Source organism: Polypterus senegalus, chromosome 8, assembly GCF_016835505.1.
Source record: "Polypterus senegalus isolate Bchr_013 chromosome 8, ASM1683550v1, whole genome shotgun sequence".
Lineage (NCBI taxonomy): Eukaryota > Metazoa > Chordata > Cladistia > Polypteriformes > Polypteridae > Polypterus > Polypterus senegalus.
The window spans coordinates 167,677,720-167,702,197 of record NC_053161.1 but is presented as its reverse complement, the minus strand read 5'-3'; the positions used below and the strand labels follow the sequence as shown (position 1 = coordinate 167,702,197).

General features: G+C 40.0%; 1 protein-coding gene across 5 annotated transcripts in view; it reads right to left on the bottom strand.

Annotated features, from left to right (window-relative positions):
- Positions 1-1,163: 1,163 nt before the first annotated feature.
- The window catches only part of LOC120534447 (gastrula zinc finger protein XlCGF26.1-like), a 63,474-nt gene continuing 40,159 nt past the window's right edge, over positions 1,164-24,478 (bottom strand). Inside the window, exons 4-8 of one of the 5 annotated variants that reach the window (XR_005634750.1) lie at positions 17,411-17,605; positions 4,062-4,501; positions 3,475-3,544; positions 2,920-3,091; positions 1,164-1,326 (exon numbers count right to left, since the gene is read on the bottom strand). The gene's annotated coding sequence lies outside the window, so the exon portion shown is untranslated. Of the gene's footprint in view, positions 1,327-2,919; positions 3,092-3,474; positions 4,502-10,557; positions 11,034-17,410; positions 17,606-21,884; positions 22,368-24,478 lie in introns of those variants that run through there. The other 4 variants (XR_005634749.1, XR_005634751.1, XR_005634752.1 and 1 more) reach the window with 4 other exon arrangements.

Here is a 24,478-nt window from a genome sequence, read left to right as displayed (position 1 = left end):
CAGCACATGGTGCACAGAACACCCAAACCCTGCAACTCTCTGACCATGAGAAATGAATTCTAAACCCACAATAAAACCAATTAAATGTATATATATATGACATATTTACAGTAACTATTAAAAAAAATTAAATGAACACTTTGAAAACACATGAGATCTCAATAGGAAAAAAAAAATCCTGCTGGCTATCTCTACTGCTATGGACTGATATGGTAATGTGTTAGGAATGAAAGGATGCCTCATCGATTGGTGGAAATTAAAATCATCAACCTACACAGGGCTCAATTCAGAGACACCCTGAAAATCAAAGTCAAAAAATGATGTGGCAGGCAGAAATTTCATTGCAGCAACTCCAAATCGTACTCAGTAGTTTGTATGGCCCCACGTGTTTGTATGCATGCCTGACAACGTCCTAATGAGACGACAGATGGCGTGCTGGGGGATCTCCTCCCAGATCTGAACCACAGCATCAGTGAGCTCCTGGGCAGTCTGAGGCGTCAGATGGACTGAAATATAATGTCACACCCACACTGTAAAAAATCAGTAATCTACTGGCAGCTGTGGTTGCCAGCATTGCACTGTTAAAATACAGTGGGTTACTGTTATTAAAATTAACAGCAAGATGCTGTTTTGTTAGCTACAGCATACAAATGTTATTTAGCAGTATATAGCTGTTAATTTACATTTTAATCACAAATTAAATTGCAAATGCTATTATACCCTGCATTTTATATTTGTGGAAAACAAAATAAATAAGACCAACTTATTGTTTTAGTCCTTCTTTATTACCATTTAACATTATATTAATTGTTAAGCTGTTTGTTGTGCCAAACAAATGTGAAAAAAAATGCAAGCCATCGTGTTTTTGAGTGCATAAACTATGGTGCAACAAATAAGCACCCATAACATGGAGAAATACAAAGATGGCTTAAGAAAACAAACACAATTTCGAAATGCCTCAACTTGACATTAGATAATAAACAAGCTTCAAATCAAGCTTCAGGAACAAAAAAAAAAAAAAAAAACCAACACAATATATATAAGTAAAATAAATCAACAAAATGCTTTATTAAACACCAGCCCTTTCTGGATATAAAAAGTAGAATACAAAACAAAATATAACAGTACAGGATATACAAACCACTGTAAAAAAAAAAAACATTTTAAATAAAGTGCCACTCAAAGTCCATCAATCTTTTTAAAAGATTTGACACTTTCAGATTGACTGTCATGGTCTTCTTTTGAACAGTTTTCCCAGTCTTTTTAGATGTCACTTTTCCTTTTGCAGCCTTGGTCCCTTTTTCCAGATTTATTCCAACAAATCATCTGAAAAATAATAATGTCTTAAAACTTTAATAATAAAACAAGGAAGACTTTCTATGATCAATGTCTTAAAACTTTAATAATAAAACAAGATTTAAAAGATTTACACAGTAGTGTAACACCTTGTTATTTAATACATTAGCTAATGTTATGAAGTGTTACCAAACTTACCGCTTAAACCTTGATAGATAGATAGATAGATATGAAAGGCACTATATAATAGATAGATAGATAGATAGATAGATAGATAGATAGATAGATAGATAGATAGATATGATATGGCACTATATAATAGATAGATAGATAGATATAGATAGATAGATATGAATGGCACTATATGATAGATAGATAGATAGATAGATAGATAGATAGATAGATAGATAGATACTTTATTAATCCCAAGGGGAAATTCACATAGGAACGGTGGCGAGTGGTAGATAGCTGCTGCCTCACAGTTAGGAGATCCGGGTTCGCTTCCCAGGTCCTCCCTGCGTGGAGTTTGCATGTTCTCCCCGTGTCTGTGTGGGTTTCCTCCCACATTCCAAAGACGTGGCGATTCTAAATTGGCCCTAGTGTGTGCTTGGTGTGTGGGTGTGTTTGTGTGTGTCCTGCAGTGGGTTGGCACCCTGCCCAGGATTGGTTCCTGCCTTGTGCCCTGTGTTGGCTGGGATTGGCTCCAGCAGACTCCCGTGACCCTGTATTCGGATTCAGCGGGTTAGAAAATGGATGGAAATTCACATAATCCAGCAGCAGTATACTGATACAAAAAAAAAAACAAAATTAAATTAAAAAGTAATAAAAATGCATGTAAAAACAGACAATAACTTTAAATAATGTTCGCATTTACTCCCCCGGGTGGAATTGAAGAGTCGCATAATGTGGGGGAGGAACGATCTCCTCAGTCTGTCAGTGGAGCAGGACAGTGACAAAAGTCTGTCACTGAAGCTGCTCCTCTGCCTGGAGATGATCCTGTTAAGTGGATGCAGTGGATTCTTCATGATTGACAGGAGTTTGCTTAGTGCCCGTCGCTCTGCCACAGATGTTAAACTGTCCAACTTTAATCCTACAATAGAGGCTGCCTTCTTAACAAGTTTGTCCAGGCGTGAGGCGTCTTTCATCTTTATGCTGCCACCACCATGTAGAAGAGGGCACTCGCCACAACCGTCTGGTAGAACATCTGCAGCATCTTACTGTAGATGTTGAAGGATGCCAACCTTCTCAGACAGTATAGTCTGCTCTGACCTTTCTTACACAGAGCATCAGTATTGGCAGTCCAGTCCAATTTGTCATCCAGCTGCACTCCCAGATATTTATAGGTCTGCACCCTCTGCACAGTCACCTCTGATGATCACAGGGTCCATGAGGGTCCTGGGCCTCCTAAAATCCACCACCAGCTCCTTGGTTTTGCTGGTGTTAAGGTGTAAGTGGTTTGAGTCGCACCATTTAACAAAGTCTTTGATTAACTTTCTGTACTCCTCCTCCTGCCCACTCCTGATGCAGCCCACGATAGCAGAAAAAAAAAGACTCAGAAACTTTAACTTTACTTTTTAAAAATACTATTATTACCATATTATTGAAAGACAAAAATAAATTTACCTTTGAAGGAATTCCAATGTGGGTGCTGCTTCCTCTTGATATTGCAGGTTGAAGATGTAATACAGTGAAAACAAAGCAGCAAGTCCAGAGAGAAAGGTTGGTTGCACACCCTCACAGATTATTCTGCCCTCCATCCATTGTTTCATCCACTGCCCTTGAGTATCACTTGGACCTTAAAGGAGTGTACAGATTAGGTTATAAACTACGTATTATCCTTGGAGAGCTAACATAGAAAAGGCAGTGAGAAAATTATGCAAGCCCTGACAAAATCATATAATATTCATATCTTCCAAGACAACAAACCTTGCAGTTTCAATATTTTAGCCAACAAGCCAATAAGGTTATGATATTAAAACTAAAGAGCACAAACTCCTTCAGGCATCACATAAAATATTTTTCTTCAGTTTACACTTTAATCAAACTTTTTTTATACAGTGGCCAGAATGAGGCACATAAAGATGGATGTTCTCCTAATGGTAAAAAGTTGTGCCAGCCAGCCTAGAGTGTGATCCTTGTTTAGTGAACATGCAGACATGTCATATTTCATTTACTTACCAAGCAGGATCAATGGAGGAGTCACAGGTAGGTTACCAGTCTTCTCAAGGTCAGCAGGAGTGGCAGAGATCTATTGGTAAAGATAAGAATTAGAAATTAACATCTCCAAAAAACATGTGCTAATAATATTCGACGATGTACCTATTAAAACAAGAATAGCTTATCCAAATGTATACTTCTTAACTTTTATTTACCTTTTTGTTAATGTTGACACAAAATACATATTTTCAACATTTAATATCTGTTGGTCTATACAGTGCACAGAATAAGAGTCAAAATGGAAGACTTCTAGATGCACAGTAAAAAAAAAAAAAGATTCTTTTGGTTGTTCACTCAGTTATATGGAATTAGATTGCTTTATGACAATAAATCATCAAAGCCCTATATATTAACTTAATGGTGCCTTTGTAGTTTCAAGGTAACCATTTTCTTGCACTGTGTAGACAAACAGACAATTTCTTTATTAAAATATCCTAATTTGTAGTCAAACGAGTCCTATAAGTATGACAAAACATATTTGATTGAACCATTCCTACATATTTGTTCATAGTAAGAACTAATAATAATGTATATAAAGAAAAACTTACATTTTCTTGAAGAATAAGCCCATCTTGATTCTCTGCAAAGGGAGCCATTACGAGTTGAACAATGAGATGGGCTGAATCAATGGCTTCCTACTTGGAAAGAACTGCCTTAACTTCTGAGTTAGTTGGCCTGGTTTTAAAAAACTCTATAATGCTCCTACCACACTCTTCGACAGAAAGTTCAAATACACGTAGGACATTGATCTCAGTCAGAAGCTCAAAATGTGTAAATAGGCCTTTCTGAAGAAAAAGGTATGGCCACTTTTTCCTTACCTCTGCAACAGAAGGTGCTGGAATGCTATTTAATTGACTTCGTTGCAGGCAGAAAGTTGTCTTACTTCAGCTTTCTCGCCACCCTTTGTTCCTTCGCGAGAGCAGATATCCTCCAGCTTTTGACATTTATTCTCAGCTGAGTCATCCGTTTCCTCTAAAGGAAGATCAGGCTGAAACCATACACAACCATATGTGTCAGTTGGTCCTCTTTTAACACCACAAGATAAAGGTGCGAACTAATTACCTCGTGGTGATAATACACGTCACACAAATCAAAAAATATGATATAATACCGTTAAATAACAGTGACATACTGTTGTTGTTCGACCACTAACCGGAAGTGAACATGTCTTCCCACAATGCACTGTAAAAAACGGCAACTCACTGATATTTCATGAAAACAGCATTTTGCTGTTAAATTTCTATGTAAATATACAGAATTTTTTTACAGTGCAGAGGTGTTCTATTGGATTGAGGTCAGGCGAGTGAGCGTGGGGGCCAGTCAATGGTATCAATTCCTTCATCCTCCAGGAACTGCCTGCATACTCTCGCCACATGAGGCTGGGCATTGTAATGCACCAGGAGAAATCCAGAAGCCACTGCATCAGCATAGGGTCTGACAATGGGTCCAAGTTAAATAAAAGTGTTTACAGCGAGCGGTTCGTAAGGCTGTAGTGTGAACTCTTGCAATGTTAGTTTTCTCTGTTCAAGGTTTTCTCAGTGTTATTCAATGTTTCTACATTTAGTTTACTATTACGCTGTGCATTCTATGGTATAAAAAACTATTTTTGTGCTTAAAAATCTTAAAAAAAATATATTTACATACAGTTCGTACGGTCTGGAACGGATTAATTGTATTTACATACAATCCTATGGGGGAAATTACTTCGGGCCACGACCAAATCGGGTTGCGACCAGAGTTTTGGAACAAATTACGGTCGTGACCCGAGGTCCCACTGTATATATGTTATCCATCCATCCATTATCCAACCCGCTATATCCTAACTACAGGGTCATGGGGGTCTGCTGGAGCCAATCCCAGCCAACACAGGGCGCAAGGCAGGAAACAAACCTCGGGCAGGGTGCCAGCCCACCGCAGGGCGCACATACACCCACACCAAGCACACTCTAGGGACCATTTAGAATTGCCAATGCACCTAACCTGCATATATACACATATATATATATATATATATATATATATACACACATAGACAAATGTTTGTGCATGTACAACTACAAATACACACTTGAAAGAACAAAATATACAGCCATTATGAATCAATGTTCAGGAAAACTATTAAACTGTACTAGAATAGCGTACATAAACAGTCAAAGTGACCAAATACCAGTGGATGTAAAGGAGTCAAGGGCATTGGCCGCCTGTTGAGGGTCAGAGAACAACTGCTGCCCTCCAACAAAGGACATTTGAAGCTTGAGAAAAATCAAAAAAGCGGAGAGACCAATTTTTTGAGCTTTTTTTCTTGTGTGCTTGTGCAGTGTGGACCGACGTTTTGGCAAAGTACAGGGTTAAACCTTTACTTTGCATCATTTAAATAAGTCAGAACAAGGAAAACATTTGAGGGCAAATGACAAGGCTTGTTTTCAACCTCTAACGACGGTGATCTCAAGAAGAGAGATTTTATTTTATTTTGCTTAACTCTTGCTTTCATATAGTACATTCCATTTGTCAGTGTTAGTGTTATATATATATATATATATATATATATATATATATATATATATATATATATATATATATATATAAATACTAATAAATACTATATCTATACTAATAAAAGGCAAAGCCCTCACTGACTCACTGACTTACTCAATCACTCACTCACTCACTCATCACTAATTCTCCAACTTCCCGTGTAGGTAGAAGGCTGAAATTTGTCAGGCTCATTCCTTACAGCTTACTTACAAAAGTTGGGCAGGTTTCATTTTGAAATTCTACGCGTAATGGTCATAACTGGAACCTATTTTTCTCCATATACTGTAATGGACTTCAGCTCGATGGCCATGGGGGGGCGGAGCTGAGTGTCACATCATCACGCCTCCCATGTAATCACGTGAACTGACTGTGAACGCAGTACCTAGAAAAGAAAGAAGAGCTCCAAAGAGTTCTGAAGCAAAAGGCATACAAGCTTATTCATAAGTGCAGCTACTGCGGAAACAAAGCAAGTTTAAATGAAGTTTATGGACACGCTCCCGCTGCCGTTTGTCATGTCTTCGTCGAATAATTTATTCGCGAGATACAAGTTTAATGAGAAGACACTAGGTATAAACGAGACTTTGGATCACTTTGTAACGGAGTTAAAATTGTTGTAGAGAGAAACTTTTAAGTGCCGGGTCTTAGCTAACATTAAATAAAGCCGTGGACATCGCAACATCACACAAGAGAGCAGCTCACATGAACTGACTAAACTCAGTACGAGTGATCACTTCCATGAATTAAACCTGTTCAAAAAACGCATTACACAATTGACAAGGTAGGAAAAGAATATGCTCCGAGCTGAGCTCCACAGCTAACGCGGTCTTATGGAAGCAACTTCGTCACGCTGCCACCAAATACTCACAGAAAAATCCACAAGTTAATACACACGCTGTCTCTAGTGTTTCCCCAGACTAAATGTATTCCTCGCATCCCTGTTATACCCTCTGATCTCCCATTTCAATTCAGATGCCTCCAATTTCCAGTAAGGCTCTGCTTCGCAATGACAAGTAATAAGTCTCAGGGACAGACCCTACAAAAGGTTGCCATTGATTTGAGGCAAGATTGCTTTTCTCCTGGACAACTATACGTTGCATTCTCAAGAGTAAGCTCGCACAGCTTCATCATATTACAACCGGACAGCTGAACTGACAACGTGCTATATAAAGAGAACTATAACAATCGTAATAAATGAACAATAAAACAGCGGAGAACCCGTGGATTAAATAAAAAGGCAGCTTCCTTGGCGAAACAAGGAAAAAGGATGGCCTTATATGTCGTTCGTTTATAAAACAGCGGAGAAGCTGTGTAAAGGCTGCTTCACAAAAAACCAGCGGAGCGCCTTATATGAGCAGGCAGTCAGCTAAAGAAGGGAATCAATAAATATCTATATAATCGTAATAAACGAGCAAAAAATAACGTACAAGCCGCGGATTAAATAAAGGAAATGGGTACCTGAACAGTAAAGTAAGTCTCAAATAGCTACACAATAACTATAACAATCGTAATAAACAAACAATAAAACAGTATAGAACCACGAAGCAAGGAGAAACGATGGCCTTATATGGCGTTCGTTTATAAAGCAGCGGAGAAGCTGTGTGAAGGCAGCTACACAAAAAAACAGCAGAGCGCCACACTCTGAATGTATTCCTGGCATCACCGTTATACCCTCTGATCTCCCATTTCAATTTAAATGCCTCAAATTTCCAGTAAGGCTCTGCTGCGCGATGACAAGTAATAAGTCTCAGGGACAGACACTACAAAACGATGCCATTGATTTGAGGCAACATTGCTTTTCTCCTGGACAAAACTATACGTTGCATTCTCAAAAGTAATCTCAGTGCACAGCTTGGTCATATTACAACCGGAGTGCTGAACTGACAACGTGGTATACAAAGAGATCCTTAACAGATAGTTACAGTTATGGCCAAAATTATCGGCACCCCTGGAATTTTCCCAGGAAATGCACCATTTCTCCCAGAAAACTGTTGCAATTACAAATGTTTTGGTATACACGTTTATTTCCTTTATGTGCATTGGAACAACACAAAAAAACTGAGAAAAAAAGCCAAATCTGACATCATTTCACACAGAATTACAAAAATGGGCCGGACAAAATTATTGGCACCTTTTCAAAATTGTGAGTAAATCATTTTATTTCAAGCATGTGATGCTCGTTTGAACTCACCTGTGGCAAGAAACAGGTGCTGGCAATATAGCAATCACACCTGAAGCCAGTTAAAATGGAGAAAAGTTGACTCAACCTTTCTGTTGTGTGTCTGAGTGTGCCACACTAAGCATGGAGAACAGAAAGAAGAGCAGAGAATTGTCTGAGGACTTGAGAACAAAAATTGTGGAAAAATATCAACAATCTCAAGGCTACAAGTCCATCTCCAGAGATCTTCATGTTCCTTTGTCCACTGTGTGCAACATAATCAAGAAGTTCACAACACATGGCACTGTAGCTAATCTCCCTGGACGTGGACGGAAGACAAAAATTGACAAAAGACTGCAACGAAGGATAGTCCGAATGGTGGATAAACAGCCCCAATCAACTTCAAAACATATTCAAGCTGTTCTGCAGACTCGGGGTGCAACACTGTCAGCCTGAACTATCCGTTGACATCTGAACGAAATGAAACGCTATGGCAGGAGAGCCAGGAGGACCCCACTGCTGACACAGAAACATAAAAAAGCCAGACTGGAGTTTGCCAAAATGTACTTGAGGAAGCCAAAATCCTTCTGGGCGAACGTCTTGTGGACAGATGAGACCAAGGTAGAGCTTTTTGGTAAAGCTCATCATTCTACTGTTTACAGAAAACAGAATGAGGCCTGTGAAGAAAAGAACACAGTAGCTACAGTCAAACATGGTGGAGCTTCTAAGATGTTTTGGGGATGTTTTGCTGCCTCTGGCACTGGATGCCTTGACTGTGTGCAAGGCATCATGAAATCTGAAGACTACCAAAAGACATTGGCCACAATGTAGGCCCAGTGTCAGAAAGCTGGGTCTGCGTCAGAGGTCATGGGTGTTCCAGCAGGACAATGACCCCAAACATACCTCTAAAAGCACCCAGAAATGGTTGAAGACAAAGCGCTGGAGAGTTCTGAAGTGGCCAGCAATGAGTCCAGATCTAAATCCGATTGAACACTTATGGAGAGATCTCAAAATTGCTGTTGGGAGAAGGCGCCTTCAAATCTGAGAGACCTTGAGCAGTTTGCAAAAGAAGAGTGGTCGGAAATTCCAGTTGAGAGGTATAACAAGCTTGTTGATGGTTATAGGAAGCTCTTGATTTCAGTTATTTTTTCCAAACGGCATACAACCAAATATTATGTTGAGGGTGCCAATAATTTTGTCCAGCCCGGTTTTTGATTTTTGTGTGAAATGATGTCAGATTTGGGTTTTTTCTGTTTTTTTGTGATGTTCCAATGCACATAAAGGAAATAAACATGTGTATACCAAAACATTTGTAATTGCAACAATTTTCTGGGAGAAATGGTGCATTTTCTGGGAAAATTCCAGGGGTGCCAATAATTTCGGCCATCACTGTATTGGTATATTTTCCCTCAGTTCAAAAAGTTTTCTTTTCTTCTTAATAAAAATTTAAAAGCAGTTCTTCACTGCTGCTATATACAGTATATATATATATAGATGTAGATATGTAGATATGTGTGTATATATATATGTATATATATGTAGATGTGTATATACAGTATATATGTGGATATGTATATATATGTATATATGTGTATATATGTATATTTATCTGTATGTATGTATGTGTATATGTATATATGTATATATGTATATGTATACATGTTTATATGTGTGTGTGTGTATATATATTGTGAACGATAGGGGCGCCTCGCTCCCTTGAACCCCTGTCCACGACTCCAGACACCAGGTAAAAGTCCTCTGCCACCCTTCCACCCAGCTCAGCTCGTTGTCTGGGAGTTCCCATAGTCCTTTATAATCCCTGACCCGGAAGTGTTTCTGCCCAATAGTCCACAAGTCCTTTTCCCTTCCGGTCAGGGTAAACCGTCCCTTTCTTCAACCCGAAGTCCATCGCTCTTCCTGTGACGAACCTCCGGGTCACAGGGCACGAAGAAGCCCTCGGTCCTCCCTGCAGCTCCCTCCTGTGGCCCCCACGGCATCCAGCAGGGCTTTGCATAAAACTCCAATGTCCATGATGCCCTGCTGGTCTTCTGGGGACCTCCTCGCTGCAAGGAGGGCTCCACCTGGCTTGGGGTATTGGCTGGGATAAATGGCGCCATATATATATATATATATATATATATATATATATATATATGACAGCAACACTCAGTGACAAAACAATTACATTGACAATCATGTTACGTTATTTTTAAAATGTTTCCTTTTCTTTTCATAACTACAATAACACACTACTTCTCCACTGTGAAGTGCAGGTAGTATATATATATATATATATATATATATATATATATATATATATACAGTATATATTAGACATCAGACACTGGAAGCCACTGATGAACCCTTCTCTTTGTTGCCAATCTGTAGCAGAGAGAAAAATCAATACAAATTTAACAGACATCATTGAAGTTGATCTTGAGTTTGTGTAACGTTAATGGAAATCGCCAGGAGGTGTCACTAGGGAGGCGAGTGTCAAATGCTTCAAAGCTTTGACATGAATTCCAACACAATTGCTTCAAATGTTTCGATGCTCCGTGTGGCTTCACTCCGCCCATCACTACTCACAATCTCTGACTCACTCAGGTCCACACACACACTCTGTGTGGCTTCTCAGAATGGCCCCGCCCCTTCAGACAGCATCTCGCTCTCCAGCTCCACCCCTTCGGACAGCAGGTCTCAATTTTTAAAAAAGACAAAAAAAATGAACAAACATTCGAGCTCATACATGACCTGTTCATGTTGTTGCAGAGGATGCTCTTCATTGGCTTAGCACATTAGTTGTCATGTCTTCTGTAATGTTTGTCTTAGCCTTGCAAACAGGATAAAATCACAAAAAGTGACAATTCAAATCTCTGTGTTATCCAACAGTTGAATTGTATTTGACTCCAGAATAAATGTAATAAATAACCAATAAAGTAAACGCACAGGTGGGCGAATGGAGGATTGTTTTTTCTTTTCTACACTTTATGTGTATAACCACAACCTAAAATCTCATGACCTCCCACTGGTCAGAGGCTTCATCTTAACTCATGGCTTATCTCTGACTCAGCTTGTTTGTTTAAGTCCTCGTTTCAGGTATTCCTTTTAAATTTACTTTACAGCTTCTTCATTCTCCTGCTAGAACAGAATAGTGTAAGCGATGCAGACTGATTTGTGAGCCCTTTTCTCTATTTTCCACCCATATTGTCTCACTCTCTGTATCTTGGCTGCTTTTTCTGTAGTCTTGGTTTCCTCATCCATCAAAATAGCCAGTTCCCTTTTGTTATCCAGTACTGTGACACTCCTATATGCGTCTACAAGGTAGGGGATGGGTCTCTAGACCAAAAGAGCCCCCTCCTCAGGTTAGGGCTGATTTCTAAATCCTCCTCCTTACTTATAAAGCCTTAAGTGGCTGAGGCCCTGCTTACTTAACTGAACTTATCATTAGTTACAAACCAGAGCATGCATTGAGTTCTCAAGATGTTGGCCTACTTAAGATTTCAAGGATTAATAAAATAACAATGGGAAGTCAAGCTTGGGCAATGGGCACCGAAGCTATGGAATGATTTGTCTGATGCTATACTGTAAGAAATGCCCCTTAAATCTCAGGCTGAAGACTCACTGCATTAGTCTAGTATACCCTGACTAGAGCTGCTGATTAGCTGTGCCTACATCATCTCTGCTTGTTAGTTATGTGTACAGAAATGTAAGTAATACAATATTTATAAAGCGTTACTAATCCTTCTCTTCTTAGTGCTTCTGCTCCACTAGTTAAGGAAAAAAACATCTGAGATGCTGGGAGCGCTGGAATCATCACAGAGTTTAGTAGAGAATGACCAACAGAGGGACTTTCTGTTTTACAATTCTGCTCGCCTCCTTTGTCATCTGGCCAGAATTCAGTTAATTAATGGAGAGATATTGGTGGTTTCCATTTATGTCAACCGGCTTCTACTTTGTTTTCTGATAGTGCCCTTTATCTGTTACAGAATGTCTTTTAACAACTGATTTATCTTTGACATCATATAGTGCCTTTCACATCTATCAATCTGTCTATTATATAGTGCCTTTTCTGTCAATCTATCTGTTATATAGTACCTTTTATCAATCTATTGATATATTGATCACATCATATAGTGCCCTTACTCTACATTGATCTGTTATATAGTGTGTTTTATCAATCTGTTTATCTATCTGTTATACACTGTCTTTCCTATCTATATCATATCATATATAATAATAATAATAATTCTTTAAATTTATATAGTGCATTTCTCACTACTAAAAGCGCTCTCCACACAGGGAGGACCCGGGAAACGAATCCACAATCTCCTTACTGCAAAGCAGCAGCGCTACTACTGCACCACCTGTGAGGATATAGTGCCTTTCCACTGGGGTATGAAGGTAGTACAATGACTTGTTATAAGGAAAGGCTCATGGGTCTTATACTAAATTAGTAGTATGATGTGAGCTGTGTCTCAGATAAGCCACCTCAGACCACTCCAAAGTGACATTTTGTTAGCCGGTCACATGGCAGAGATGAATCAACTCTTCACTGATGCCTTGTTAGTGTTATGAAGACACAAGGAAGCCTTTGTTAAGCTCTTGTTACATGAGAGTAAAGGAGTAATAGATGCATTTTAATTAATGTATTAATTAATATATAATTAATATATTTAAGTTCTCTTTTTTAATGTTGTTGATTGACTGAATAAAAATTAAGATAATAATAATAATAATAATAAATCTATCTCTTATATACTGTAGTGCCTTTTTGTCTATCTAGCTGATAAGGAAATGGGGCACAAAGAACACATTGTGCATGCATCCAAGAGAAAAACCTAAGCATCTTAAGAATGGCAATTTCTGAGTTTTTGTGAGATTTGAAAAGAGGATGACAGAATTTATTAATGAAGAGCTGAAAGCTGAATGAGAGACACAGAGGATCATGTAAGAATGAATGAGAGGTTGTAGGCTGTACTCTCCTGACCCTTCTATTATCTGGTCTGAGGTGCACACAAAATAAGCTGCACTATGAGGGGGACGCAAACTACTTAATATAGAGGGGGTCTAATGGTGTGGGGGGTATCTTTTATCAAGTGGCTAAAGCAGAAGAATAGTAGTGGCAGAATTACAAGTTGTTTTGGCTTCTTCAGCTTCCTCCAGCATACACTGAATACAATGGCACGGGACAGAAGTGGTGCAGCTCTTCTGAAAATGAAAGGCGAGTTTTATCATTCAGCCTTCCGTGCTGCACATTAACAATATGGGGCTGGAAAACAGGGGAAAAATAAATGACAGGAATGGCGCGAATGTTACAATTTCTCAAAAGAAAGCAAAATGCACCTTCAAAAATACAAATGTTTACAGTAAGGAAACAACTCTGAGAAGTTTTTTTTGGGGTTCTGGTCAACTTGAAATTGTTTATTACGCTGGCCATTAGTTGGTGTATCTTGTCGCTTGATTGTATGGAGCTTCACATTTAACAAAGTGAATATAAGGCACAGTAAAAAAGGTGAAGTCAGCTTGACATTTGATATTCACCTCTTCAAGCTCAAATCTCCCAACGCCTAAATGATAAAGTCATCAGAACAATCTGGCAACAGAATGTTACAAGAGATGGATCGATTCACAAGCATACTTTTATAATGTCTGCTTTTGAAAAGACAGAACATCACCTTCAAAACGCAATGAAACACCAAGACCAGTACAAAACAATGACTCTTAAGTGCCTACCATGTAAAAAAACACAAAAGTCTGTGTGTCCAGTCCCTCTGAGCAATCTGATTGGTCAGTTTGCTTTTGGTGACGCAAAAGAAGAGGGAGTGTGAGTGTGAGACACACAAGGATAAAGGCGCAAGATGAGAGAGTCAGCAAGAATAAAAACCGGACAGGAGGTGAGAAAGTCACCTCGAACATAATCTGTGAAGCAGGCTTTACAGGAAGACACTTGAGAGACGGACCACCGGTGAAGAGACCTTAAGACACACGTGAACACTGAAGAAAGGTGCTGAAGGTACACAAAGGGCAGGAGATACCAAATCTATTTAATTATTTTGTACTGTGGCTTGTAAAATATAAATTGTACATTCATTCACATTTTTTTTAAGTTTAGTGGACATAGATAATTATTGTTAAGATATTTTTAGTAATAATCACATATACAGATGGTGTCCAAAATAAATTAGATGGACAGAAATTGACAATGTTCTGCTGTTTTAAGGTCAAAGCCCACACACCTTTCTCAACTGCCGTTTACTTGGCCTTCAGTTCAATCCGACCCCTAAAATGACCTTCGAAAGTTGCCTCATGGCTGCACCCTGGTGAGCAAACACCTGAAAGTCAAAGACTGACATAGGAAATAAGTATCAGCCCAGTAAGTAGGCAGCATAGGGACTGAGGATTTCAAATCTGAATGTTATATCCTGCTTTCTCACAGTCATTTAATTGGAAAATCCTTTCTTTTAAAATGAAGAAAATTCAACATTCCCATGAAATTACAGGCACTGAAAAACAATTGAATCAAAGTGTGTGCGGTGAGGGCCATTGACATGTTTAGCTCTGGACTGTCTGATCGCTCAGTCGTGATAAGCAACTTGGAACTTTGCACTCCTGTTTGCTTCTTCTTAAACGTCAAAGGCTGCAGGCCTGGCCGAGTCAGAAGAATAAACACGTTATGAGTTTATTATGATGTACCTTTGGAAGTTGCAGTCAAACAACTGTGAGATGCTTCTGATACACCAGACCCCTCAGTTGTGCCCATCTGGTTTAATACGTGAGGAATGACCAACCAGGAGGAAAGTGGGATTGGAATCCTTTAGGTTTTTATATGTGAGGAAACACAAAGTCATGAGGTGGGCAGAACAAGAACCTGTCAGTCGCTGTGCACTTTGCTTCTGCTCTGTGTCAATTATTTTGGACTTTGGTTTAAGATAAGAAACAATAAGTAAGAACAAACAGTACCTGATCCATTGTGAAACCTCAAGTATAGATTTTTTCCCCTCCCGTGTCCATTACATGCTATTTCTTTACAAAACAGTAACTTCAGTGTTCGATCTTGAATTCACAAATTGTGTCTAATTTGTGAACCGTTCATTTTACTGAAGCAATTCGTCAAATATTAAAGTTCCATGTGACCCAATGAAGCCCTGAAAACAGAAGTTTTATAATGAAATAAAACAAGCTCATGGGCCATTCTCTAGGGCAGGGGTCACAATTTGTCAAAATTGAGTTGGGTGGATTATCCATCTTTATTATAGTGCAATCGTGTCTTGTATTGTGCCATCATTTGTGGTCATAGTTGTTGCTCCTATTCTATGATATGAAAACAATCAGGCATTGCACACGCAGTCATCACCTGTGAATGAAATGCAGAAATGTGCCTTCCCATGGGAGTTCATAAAGGCAACTCAGTTTATGAAGAGAATAGAATTTGGACCTTGCAATGATCCGAAGAGAAGGATGAGGTCTAATATTGATTTCTGTGCAAACTCTGACCGTGAAACGTCACTGATTTTGCAGTTTGATTGACATTTTCTGCCAGGAGGAGGACAAGGGAGACTGAATTGGATGCAACACCCTCCGTTTATACTCAGCCCTTCTCTCCTGCTGGTGGTCCTGGAAATAGCGCAGCAATTTTAAAAGTGTGGCGCATCCGTTTTTGTAGTGCATTTTATCAGTGGACAAAACTCAAAACTCATTAACTGGGTTTTACTGCATGGCAGTTTCACAAGGGTCTCCAATACCCCCAAACTCCTCAATTGTAGATTGTATGTCACTTCCCACAGTGCTTGATGGTTTGTGGTATACCCCAACTGCCCGGGATTGTCAATCAAGTGTCTTGAGGTAAATTGCTCAAATTTAAATTTTATATTTAAAGCTTATTTTTTGAGTTCAAGTTGTTCACCCGCAGTGCTGTATGTGGTTCAAAAATTTAAAATTTGACTTCTTCATCTTCAAATGCAATATAACTTTTTTAAGGGGTGTGGCGGATAGCCAGGGCCCTTACCTGACTGGGATGTTTCAATAGTGGAAGGACTGGGGGAGAGAGCTTATTCATGGCATTACCTCTCCCACAGCACTAGGTGGCAGCCCCCCTGGGTTGCAGCAGCACCTCAGACTCCCATAGGGTTCCATGGGATTTGGAGTTTGACACAGCCCTGTTGGGTGCCACTAGGGGGTGCTGCCAAAACTAATGAGCCCTTTGTTGCAGCACTTCCGCCTCACCTGGACGTGCTGCTAGAAGGTCATCGAGCACCTGGAACACTTCCGGGTGCTCTATAAAAGGAATCAGCCACCACTGCTCCGGGAGCAATAGTCAGGGGAAGGTGGACAAAGCTTGCAGGAGGAGTAGTGAAGGGAAAGAGAAAGAGGAAAACTGTGTTGTCAGGTGGGAAACGGAAAAAATATTTTCCGACAAGGTAAAAAATAATGCGTGTGTTGAACTTGTGTTGGGTTTTGGCAGCAAGAGCACCCTCTGCAGGCCACAGGGGAGCAAACAGGAATCAAACATTTTCTAGGGGCATGGAAGAAGTTGGCAACTGCCGCTGAAGGGCACTTCCAGATCTTCTGAGCCCTAATCCTACTCTTTAGTCATCTTTGTTCTCTTATAAAAGTGATGTTGATGAGTTCAGGAGATCCGGACAAGCCATCAATCTTAACGCACAATTATAAGAGATACAAGCGTTCACATTTTTATTTAACTTGTCATCCCATAAAGTTCACCTCAAACTTTTAACTTTTAAAAGGTTTGCAACTTCATAACTTCTTATATGCTCTTGCTGTTATGCGTCCAGTGCCTCCACCTTTATTCTTATTTTGTGACATTTGCACTTGTCTCACACATTTTGAATATTAAAAAAAATTTGTTTCAAACTTTTATTGAATGGGTTATTGATAGGAATAATGCCAAACTTCTTCTTAAAAATAATTACAGTCACACTTGAGCCAAAATCCTGTCACTTCTGGGATCAGATTGAGACGTGTCAGGGAAATTTCTGTCTTAAATAGTCAAGATTACCATTATCGATGGCTCCAAGAGTACGTGCTTTTTCACAGTACAACAAACTTGAGGGAGCCGTGCCGTGTTAACAGGTCAATTTATCACACCAAGACTGGAGAGCATGGTAATGCAACAGTCTTAAATAAGCTAAACTCATTTGCAGTTTACACCAATCAGCATACAGAAAAATGGTACAATCTGTAACATACCTGTATCTTTGTATATCTATCCATGCATCCATTCATTTTCTGCCACTTCTCCAGGTCCGAATCATAGGGGTAGAAGCCTGAGCAAAGATGCTCAAGACATCACTTTTCTAAGCCACCTCCGCCAGTTCCCCTGGGGTAATAATCTCACTAGCGTGTCCTGTATCTGCCCCAAAATTTGCTTCCAGCTGGACATACCTGAAACAACACCACAAGAAGACATCCAAGAGGCATCTTAATCAGATCTCTGAACCACATCAACTGGCTATTTATGATGTGGAGGAGCTGCAGCTATATTTTGAGCTCCTCCTGAATGTCTGTGCTCCTCACCCAATCTCTAAGGCTGAGCCCAAACACCCTGTGAAGGAAACTCATTTCTGCCTTATGTATCTGCCATCTAGTTGTTTTAGTCGCTACACAAAGCTTGTGACCACAGGCAAGGACAGGGAAGTAGATCGACCAGTAAATGGAGAGCTTTCCCTTTCATTTCAGCTCTTTCTTCACCACAACTTACTGGTAACAACATCCACAAAACTGCAGACACTGCTCCGATCTGCCTGTTGATCTCACTGGAATGAGAGAGGGCAGCCCTGTCATAATTCTATTCTCACCAGGTATGAGTCTTAATTTCTGCCAGCAATGTGAACCAAGTTCTACCGCCACTCGTACAAGGAATGAATAGTCTGCAACAGCATGACTGTTACCCCATACTGCTGAAGCACCACCCACAGGACACCATAAGGTCATGGTAGTATGCATTTTCCAATCCCACAAAACACATGTTGAACACACTCCAATAAACCCTCCAGAATCCTTTAGGGGGTAAAGTGCTGGTCCACCTTTTCATGACAGGGATAAAATCTGACTTGTTTCTTGTGGATCTAAGGTTCAATCAACAGACAGACCCTCTTTTCTAAAACCCTGTCATAGGACTAAACTGGGAAGCTGAGGAGTGTGATCCCCTAAAGTTGGAGCACACCCTCCGGTCCCCTTACTTAAAGATGGAAACCAGTGTTTCCAACTGCCATGCACTGTCAACCAAGACATCCCATCAACATCCACAGCCTTTAGGAACTCAGGGCAAATACCGTCTGCCCCTATTGGCCCGCAATCAAGGAGTTTGTTAACTACCTCAGCAACCTTAGTTCCAGTGGTGGATGAGTCCTCCTCCGAGTCCACAAACTGTTTCCTCACAAAGATAGTGAGTAGGATTTAAAAACTCCTCGAAGTGTTTCTTCCACCACCTGACTATATCTCCAGGTGACGTCAGCAACACTCCATCCCTGCAATAAACAGCATGGGCATTGCTTCCCCCTCCTGAATCTCTTGATAGTTTTCCACAACTTACGCAAGGTCCTCATCAAACTTCCCCCACACCTGGGTTTTTGCTTATGCAACTGCCATCACCACAATGTATTTCACCTGTCAGCCGCCTCTGAAGTTCCACAAGCTACCTAAACTCAGGAAGCCTCCTTCTTCTGCTGGCATTCACCATTATGTTCAGGAACTGCCACTGTGATTGGCTCCACCAATATTATGGCTGCACCTCAGTGCAACCAGCTCAGCAATGAAGGCAAGGAACATGGCCTATGCAGGGTGAATATCTCTAGACTCTCTGTACCAAACATTCCCAGCACACCCTCACAATAGTTTTGGGCTTGCCAAGTCCCTCCATCATCTTACCTTGCCATTTGATCCAACTCACAACCAGGTAGTGATGAGTTCTTTATCCAGGTTTTCAAGAAATACAGTTGTTGATCTGATGAGGCAGATATCAGTCATAGGCCACTGGCCTAGGGCGTTCTGGTGCCAAGAGCACTTATGAACATCATTATACTGGGACTAACACAAAAGTCCAAAGGCAAAAGCACCCCTTGGGTTTAGAATGGGTAGGCTATTCCTCCCAATCACACCCTACCAGGTTTCATCATCATTACCCACATGAACTTTGAAGTCTCGCAGTAGAGTCCCCAGTGGGAGCACCTTCTAGCACTCCTCCCAACTCCTCTATGAAGGTTGAATACTCAGAGCCAATATTCAATGCATAAACATAGACAAGAGTTACAGCCCCCGCCTCAAAATTGTAGGAATGCAATCCTCTTGTCTACCGGGTAAAAATCCAAAGTGCAAGTGCCAAGCCAGGGACAGTAAGCCCACACCTACCCAATGCCTCCCACCCTTGGCAACTACAGAATGAAACATTGTCCAGAACCTTTTCCAGGGGTTTGGGTCCAGAGCCCATACTGTGCATTGAGGGGATTGTACCACTCTGCTTCCTGCAGTAGTATGGGTTCCTTCCCCACAAGAGAGGTCAAGTTACATGTTCCTATAGTCAGTTTCATTAGCTGGGTATCGGTCCACCAAGGCAGCTGCCTTCAGCTACCACCCAAGCCTTAAAGCACCAGACAATTAGGACTCCTCCAGGTGGTGGGTCCATTGGAGGATGCTCCTATGTTGCTTCTTCACACTGTGCCTGGCTGGGTCCCATAGGTAAAGGGTCAACCTCCATGAGTTTGTATATGAGTTCACTCCCCAGGCCTGGCTTCAAATGTAACCTGCTGTGGCAGAACAGGTCCAATCGGGTCCAGAAGGAGTCTTAAACCCCATAAACTTATATTCTAAACTATCAACTTCCAGATAGTGTTCAGAAGCCATTACGAAGGCTAACAGAATGTTGGGTTATATAGCACAGTGTGTGGAGTACAAGTCCAAGGAGGTAATGCTCAACCTTTATAATGCACTGGTGAGGTATCATCTGAAGTACTGTGTGTAGTTTTGGTCTCCAGGCTACAAAAAGGACATAGCAGCACTAGAAAAGGTCAAGAGAAGCGCGACTAGGCTGATTCCAGGAGAGGATGAATTATGAGGAAAAATTAAAAGAGCTGAGCCTTTACAGAAGATTAAGAGGAGACCTGATTGAAGTGTTTAAAATTATCAAAGGAATTAGTACAGTGGATCGAGACTTGTATTTTAAAATGAGTTCATCAAGAACACGGGGTCACAGTTGTAAACTTGTTAAGGGTAAATTTCGCACAAACATTAAGAAGTTTTTCTTTACACAAAGAACGATAGACACTTGGAATAAGCTACCAAGTAGTGTGGTAGACAGTAAGACTTTAGGGACTTTCAAAACTCGACTTGATATTTTTTTGGAAGAAATAAGTGGATAGGACTGGCGAGCTTTGTTGGGCTGAATGGCCTGTTCTCGTCTAGAGCGTTCTAATGTTCTTCTATCCTATACCAAGATTTCAGCCACACATTAAGCCTTCTAACCTCCTCAACCTTTTCTGGACTTGTGGGTGGCAACAGGTAGAACTTCAGAGAAGACCAAATTGTCAGCTCTTCTCCTCAGATTGGCACCTAACTCTATAGGACTGCAGAACAGTTAAACTGCCCTTATTGTATGCCATTTGTGTCAACAAGGGCAATGACAACTGGATCCACTCCCACTCTGGGCAAGAAAAAAATGGGGGTCTCAGGGAACTTTTGGAAAAATGAGGGAGATCTTCACAAACTCACAAGGACAGAATGATATACTTGGCAGTATTCAGTATATCCGGAAAGTATTCACAGTGCATCACTTATTCCACATTTTTTTATGTTACAGCCTTATTCCAAAATGGATTAAATTCATTTTTTTACTTAGAATTCTACACACAAATACCCTATAATGACAACGTGAAAAAAAGCTTTTGCAAATTTATTAAAAATAAAAAAATCGAGAAAGCACATGTACATTAAAATTCACAGCCTTTGCCATGAAACTCCAAAATGAGCTCAGGTGCATCCTGTTTCCCCTGATCATCCTTGAGATGTTTCAGCAGCTTAATTGGAGTCCACCTGTGGTAAATTCAGTTGATTGGACATAATTTTGAAAGGCACATACCTGTCTATATAAGATCCCACAGTTGACAGTTCATGTCAGAGCACAAACCAAGCATGAAGTCAAAGGAATTGTCTGTAGACCTCCGAGGCAGGAATGTCTCGAGGCACAAATCTGGGGAAGGTTACAGAAAACTTTCTGCTGCTTTGAAGCTCCTAATGAGCACAGTGGCCTCCATCATCCGTAAATGGAAGAAGTTCAAAACCACCAGGACTCTTCCAAAGAGGAATGGGTGAAACTGGCCAAAGATAGGTGTGCCAAGCTTGTGGCATCATATTCAAAAAGACTTGAGGCTGGAATTGCTGCCAAAGGTGCAAAGGCTGTGAATACTTATGTACATGTGATTTCTCAATTTTTTTATTTTTAATAAATTTGCAAAAAACCTTAAGTAAACTTTTTTCACGTTGTCATTATGGGGTGTTGTGTGTAGAATTCTGAGGAAAAAATGAATTTAATCCATTTTGGAATAAGGCTGTAACATAACAAAATGTGGAAAAGGTGATGCGCTGTGAATACTTTCTGGATGCACTGTATAGAAGAGGAATTGCTCTAATTCTAAACGGAAGAACTCGATAAGCATTGACCTCAAATAAAACTAAATCCAAAACAATTATGTATGCAAAAAAAAAAGCAAGACCAGTGGCCCTGTTAATAGCTCAGATAGATTTACTCCCCAGTAAAAGATGAAGATAAGAAAGTAATCAAAGCATTTTATGAAGACCTTGATTTCCATACAAAAGAATGAAACACCACCAAAAATTCCCAATGATAATGAAGGATTTTAATGCAAAGGTCATAAAACTTAGATAAGGAAAAGTAATAGGCCCATATGGACTTGAGAGAAATCAAAATGGGGAAAGACTTGTAGAGTTCTTAAGGAAACCTACTTTTACAGTCAAAAACCCACAGTACCAACAGAAAGAAAATGCAAGATACACCTGAATGTCACCAGATGGCTAAACCTGAACTCTGAGAGACTCCATTGTTGTAGACAGTAGCTTTTGAAACAGCAAGGCAAGACCGGGAGATGAGTGTGGATCTGACCACAACGCAGTAGTTGGTTCAGTTAGAAAAAAACTAAAAAAAATCAAGAAAAAGAAGACATTGAGACTGTAAGAGCTAATCTTAGAGTGTTTAATAGTTTGCATAATGTGAATTGAAAGTAAGGTTCTCACAGAAAAGAAGATAATGGAAAATTATCATTTGGGTTTAACCCCAAAAGCCACCTTGTAATAAGACTTCCTTATTGCTCATCTTTATCTGTTCCATAATAATGGAATTTCAGTTAGTAAGTGACATCATCTCTTATGCTCGATGCAAGGACTATTTGATTTGGCTTTCAAAAAGAGTAATAGTGGCATATTGTTTTCTAATCATTTGACATATAAACACAATTGTATGTTATATACAGAACTTACTAGAGAAACATTAAGAAACTAACAAGATATGTAAGCCTTAAACAAAAAAAACAAAAATAAAAAAAAAAAATCTTATAAGGAACTGTTCATTAGTTTTTCTCTTTTTCTTCTGTGTGAACTGTTTTTGTATTGAATTTTACTAAAGCAAAGATACTTGGACTGTGGAATTATTTGAATACGTGTCACTCAGTCACACCCGTAAGCCCTGCTAGTTGTCTATTAATTTATGCATTTATTAATTGCGCACTTATGCCTATTATTTTAATTATTCATTTGACCAGTTGTCACACCTCTTAACCAATGGAAAACATGGGTGCAGATCTCTCCTTTATATATAGATCTCTCTCTCCCTCATATATATATATATATATATATATATATATATATATATATATATATATATATATATATATACACACACACATACATACACACACACACACACACCCCTCACATTTTTGTAAATATTTTATTACATCTTTTCATGGGACAACACTGAAGATATGACACAATACAATGTACAGTACTCAGTGTACAGCTTGTATAACATTGTAAATTTGCTGTCCCCTCAAAATAACTCAACAGACAGCTATTAATGTCTAAACCGCTGGCAACAAAAGTGAGTACACCCCTAAGTGAAAAATGTCCAAATTGTGCCCAATTAGCCATTTTCCCTCTCCGGTGTCATGTGACTTGTTAGTGTTACAAGGTCTCAGGTGTGTTAAATTTGGTGTTATCACTTTCACACTGGTCACTGGAAGTTCAACATGGCACCTTCATGGTGAAAAACTCTCTGAGGATCGGATAAAAAGAATTGTTGCTCTACATAAAGATGGCCGAGGCTATAAGAAGATTGCCAACACCCTAAAAACTTAGCTGTAGACCGTACAGCAGTTTAACAGGACAGGTTCCACTCAGAACAGGCCTCGCCATGGTCGACCAAAGAAGTTGAGTGCATGTGCTCAGCATCACATCCAGAGGTTGTCTTTTCAAAATAGACGTACGAGTGCTGCCAGCATTGCTGCAAAGGTTAAAAGGGTTGGGGGTCAGCATGTCATTACTCAGACCATATGCCGCACACTGCTTTAAAATGGTCTGCATTGCTGTCATCCCAGAAGGAAGCCTCTTCTAAAGATGATGCACAAGAAAGCCTGCAAACAGTTTGCTGAAGACAAGCAGACTAAGGACATGGATTACTGGAACCACGTCCTGTGGTCTGATGAGACCAAGATAAATTTATTTGGCTCAGATGGTGTCAAGCGTGTGTGGCAGCAACCAGGTGAGGAGTACAAAGACAAGTATATAAATGCAAAGAAATATTATTATGTGTGTCTTGTCTACAGTCAAGCATGGTGGTGGGAGTGTCATGGTTTGGGGCTGCATGAGTGCTGCTGGAACTGGGGAGCTAAAGTTCATTGAAGGAACCATGAATGCCAACATGTACTGTGACATACTGAAGCAGAGCATGATCCCCTCCCTTCAGAAACTGGGCTGCAGGGCTGTATTCCAATATGATACCGACACCAAACACACCTCCAAGATGACCACTGCCTTGCTAAATAAACTGAGGGCAAAGGTGCTGGACTGGCCAAGCATGTTTCCAGACCTACAGTAAACCCTATTGAGCATCTTTGGGGCATCCTCAAATGGAAGGTGGAGGAGCGCAAGGTCTCCAACATCCACCAGGTCTGTGATGTTGAGTGGAAGAGGATTCCTTGCCCAAGAGAGTTAAGGCAGTGCTGTAAAATAATAGTGGCCACACAAAATATT